Raw genomic sequence first — 4,930 nt, 5'->3', positions numbered from 1 at the left:
TCCCTCCCCTGGACAGTAAACAAAACAGAAAACCCAGGACAGGGTGGAGCAGAGGGTCCGAGAGGACCCCGGAGCAGGGGCGGCTTTCTGCCCTCCACTCTGGGCCAGTACCGGATCGGCACTGGGAGTAAGAGCCAGAAAGGAGGAGGAGGAGGAGGAGGAGGAGGAAGGTGGGCTCCTAAGCCTGGCCCAGGAGATGGGGAATGTGCTCCATCCCACCTGGGTTACAAGGTTCAGCCCCTTTCTTAACCTCTCCACCCTCATGCAACTCTGAGAGCCCTTTGAACCTGACTTCAAAGGATAAATACATGCAAGAGGAGCTAGAGAGGAAGCAGATGTGGGCAGAGAGACTTTGAAGACCCTGGACCTCTGCACCGTCCGGTAGCTGGCAGACCCTGGCTGTGCTCAGGCAGAGCTGAGCTCAGCTCAGGCGTTTACTCCGTTCAGCTGCAGGCCCGTCTTCTACAAAGTCAGGGCAAAGCCATCTACCTTATCAAGTTGCTGCCATGATGAAATGAAATGATGCAGGCACAGGCACTGGCGCACAGAAGGCACCCATTAAATGCTGCCTCCCTTCCTTCTGTACATCTAGGGGCCGGCCTGATGTGGGGACGGTGAGCACACCACGCTTTAGTGCGGCGGAGCTGAGAAAGAAGGCTGCATATGCAGCGCCAACCACCTTGAATGGGATCTAAGTGATAAGCAAATGAAATGGAATAAACTTGAATACATAAAGCCAAGAAGCATTTTCTGATCCGCGCTCTTCCTCAAAGGAACCTACTGAAATACGAAGAGAAAGAAAAAAGTCGTTCTGGCCGTGTGCATAATCTGATGGAGGGGAGGCTGTCGGTACCAGGATCTGGAGGCATTCTTCCTGGATTCTGAGAAGCTTGGATGGATGCAGATAAGCCTCCACACTGAGCCAAGCCCCAGAACCTTCTAAGACTCATCCCCAACCCTCTGCTATAGAAAGTCAAAATCACTCTTTATGTCTATTCACCGGAAATATCTCCCTGGCTCTCCAAGCCCCCCTCCCCCCATTAAGTCTTCTGAAATCAGCAGGACCATCTGCTTTGGGCATGGAAATGAGATATTACAAAAAGTTGCCACACAAAGGTCATTATTTCTGGAGGACAAAGGGGGGAAGCAAAGCTTCTGATAAAGGCTTTCGGAACCGTGTCCCCCACCCCCAACTGGCAGTGGGCCTCTCCCTTCCTTCTTGCCCTGACTGCAAATGCAGCCTCCTCACTGGCTTTGACATGCACGTTACGCAGCAAGAGGAGTCTAATACATATTCCTCTCCCACAGCCAGCGCCCGGCTGCCTCACCCTGAAGCTGGGATTGTCAGAGGGTTCTGAGCTCATTTTATTTTATTTTTTTAACATTTTTATTTATTTCTAGGAGAGAGAGAGAGAGAGACAGCGTGAGCAGGGGAGGGTCAGAGAGAGAAGGAGACACAGACTCTGAAATAGGCTCCAGGCTCTGAGCTGGCAGTCAGCACAGAGCCCGACGTGGAGCTCGAACCCACGAACCGCGAGATTGTGACCTAAGCAAAAGTCGGATGCTTAACCGACTAAGCCACCCAGGCGCCCCTCTGAGCTCATTTTAAAGCTTTGTCTTCACAGCCAAAGTAAAGTGAAGAATTATTGTAACTACCCAGATGATCCAGTGAGAAGGAAAGACATAGGTCTGTGTTGAAAATGACAGCTCTGAAGGACTGGTCTAAATATCTCCATCAGCTCAGCTGACCAGAGAGATGCGGATATGTGCGATGACCTGTCCCCTCCCCCCGACAGTAGAACTCACACTGAGTGGCTCCCTGGAGAGGATGCCGAGTGTCCAGCCATCTCCAGGACAAGACTGACCCAGAGCCTCCTCCTAAGCAAGCGAAAGACACAACCCTTCCTCAGATCTGGAAATGTCACATTGGAGAAACTCCAGGGACCTCAGGCAGCAGTTAAATACTGCCATTTAGAGTCCTCTAATCCGGCTGAGCAGAAATTTCCAGATTTAAATTGTGCTCACCCAGGCATGATGAACGGTCCCAGACAGTCTTGAGTTTTCTCCAGCTCCCTTCACTGGCAGTCAAGTCCTTATTTGACTCCACAGTCTACACTCTCACAATCTCGGGACTAAGCATGGTGGTCAGTTGGGTGTCCATGGATAGAAAGGAAAATCGCCAAGCCCCACTGGTGTCCCCCTCCCCCAAATAGGCAGCTAATATATAACAACACAATCAAGCAGCACAGGACAAGGACGAAGGGGCTGGTGAGTGTCCTTGAAAAACTCTGGCCCGAAGTCATCAGGATCTGAGCTGAAGACTTTCCAGGTGTGAGGACTTCAGTAAGTTACTCAACTTCAACTTCTCGGTGCCTCGGATTCCCCAGGTGTTGTAAGGCAGATAACAGTGAGACTAAGAGATGATGTAATAATATACATCCGCTAGACAGTGTCTGGCTCACCAGCTCCAAAAAAAAGTAGAATAGGGAGCACTTACCACCGATTCCACAAATGGTCGCTAAGTGTATACAATGTGCAAGGCTACTTTTTTTTTTGACCCTCAAAACCACTCTGAAAGCAGGGACTGGAGGGGTGTCATTCTCCCAGGTGGCTCCTGCGTGTCCAAGATCACCTGCTACTCAGTGTTGGAGCCAGCATCTTGCCATCTTGGCTCCTGATCCAGGACTGTCTACACTCTCCTCTCCTCTGCAGCTCCTCTGAGAGCTGGTAGGAGCTAGTCCAGCTGGGCTCTGCTGAATGAAGATTTCTGTTGTTTCTGCGGGATTCACGTGAGGTGAGGACCACTTGCCCCACCAACCGTGTGTCACCTCCCAGAACCAAGAGCAGATTGAGGGAAGCTACTCACCCACTGCTTCACCCTGCAGATCAATAAGATCCATTTATCTTAGTTCCATTGTTTCCCTTGAGGTCCCTGAGGAAGACTGCAAGCAGGACGGGGTACAAGGGACATCCCCGAGGGGCCCAGAAGCTGGCCCAGGATGCTGGTTTACACACCATGTCTTGTGGGACCCTAGGCCACAGGGGTGCCTTGGGGGTTGCAGGGGTGGTGCAAGTGGGTGAGTAAAGGTACTCTGGGTCCTCTATTTAAGCAGACCAACGCCAGCTCTTACTTACATGGCTAACTGGTGGGAGACCAGGTTTGTTTATGTCGGGCTTCTAAGAAGAAGGAGAAAAGGAAGAGGAAGAAGAGAAAGAAGAAGCAGCAGAGGAAGTGGAAGAAGATGAAGAAGGAAAAGACGAAGAAAGGAAAAGCTTAAGATCTACCTTTCTGGGTGCTTCTGAGAACAGAACCCAGAATGGATCCTTGTGGGTATGTGGATATTAGGGAGAGAGGAGGGCAGCCTTGTTTTGAGCTAGACTGAGCTATCTCATACCTGGTGTGTACCTTCAGGCATAAGTGGGCACGTGCTGTGTACAGAACCCCAGATCAGGTGGCCGGTGAGTGATAGTAAAATTGAAGCGACAGCTCATGTCCTCTGAGAGTTTGGGGGAGGCATGAAAAGATACCCCAAAGGCAGGAGAAAGTGTCACAAATATGAATTACTGCAGCCAGTCTGGTCCTGGGGCTACACTATCTTGGATCTTCTTTATTTATATGCTCTATTTACCCCCAGTTAGACTATCATTTTCCAGGGGACAAGACACACCCCTCACTCTGCAAACATTTCTTCAGCGCTTACTTACCATATATGTCAGACATGAGAAAGGCTTACAGTCTCATGGAAGAGAGGCCAGTAATGCCAGCAAGAGGTCATTTTCCTTAGGTAGCGGGGGCCAGGGCAGGTGTTAGTAAGGGGGTGAAATTTAAACTGCATCCTGCAAGAATAGCAGCTTTGGGTCTACTTCATTCCCTTTCCTGAGGGTCCAGGACAGCCCTCAAGGATGTCAACAACATGAGCTTTGGGGAGGGATGAATTAAACGCACCCAGGACATCCAGGCGCTGGTCTCTGAGGATCTCCTGGAGGGAAGAGTTTGGAACTGGGTTTTGAAGGAGAAAGAGCCTGGATTGGCTCCGAGGAGAAGGCAGTGTGTCCAGGTTGGGACCATGCCAGCAGCAAAGGCAATTAAGTGAAGCCATCAGGGCTTGAGGCGCAGGCTGGCAATAAAGGGACGGAGGTGAGGGAAAGCCAGTTAAGCTCGAGTACAGGGAAAAGCAAAAAGAAATAAAGCTATTCAAGAGAGAGCTAGAAGAAAGAGGGAAATGGCTGGGGGCTGGGGTGTTAGAATCCGATACTACTGGGGTGTTCCTGGACTCAGGGTAATAATAGACCATGAGAAATGTGATCGTGGAGGGGAGCCCCCTCTTCAAGCACGACCTCATCACCCCTCTGCAAAACAGGGCTCCTGTGTTCTTCCCAAATGACCTCTGGCTGACACCTCTCTTGTCCCTCACCCCCAAAGTCTGTGTCCCCTGGAGGAGCTGGTGGAGGGTAGGAGACACCTGGGCGGGGGATGGGAAGTGGCCGGGGGCTTGGCTTGGCCTGTAATGTCTCTCAGCGGTGACCCACATCTGGGGCTTCTGGAAATCTGACTTGCACACTCCCACTGCCGAACTGCGCCTACACAATCCATCGCCAGGTGAAGGCACAGATATGCATGGGGGGCGGGGGAGGGCCACCACCCGCGCACGCACACACCACTCCACAAATGCAAGAGTCCCCAGGGCCATCTAAGGGAAGGCTGGGTGTCCTGGGTTGAGTAAGCGAGGTGGCTGGCAACGCTGTTTCCCTTCCATCCTCCCCGGGAACCCGCGCCTCGGCTTCCTTCGCTCTAATAATGTGAATGAACCCTGGGAGAGGAGGAGAGCGCGCGTGCGAGCGCGGAGAGCGGAGGGGAGCGGGGGAAAAGACGATCCCGGCCGGGGAGAGGCGCAGAGCGGGGAGCGCAGGGCCGGGCGGGGGCCGAGGC

The sequence above is a fragment of the Crocuta crocuta genome, unplaced genomic scaffold (assembly GCF_008692635.1).
Source record: "Crocuta crocuta isolate KB4526 unplaced genomic scaffold, BGI_CrCroc_1.0 scaffold288, whole genome shotgun sequence".
In the NCBI taxonomy this organism is placed as follows: domain Eukaryota; kingdom Metazoa; phylum Chordata; class Mammalia; order Carnivora; family Hyaenidae; genus Crocuta; species Crocuta crocuta.
This window is presented reverse-complemented; position numbering follows the sequence as displayed.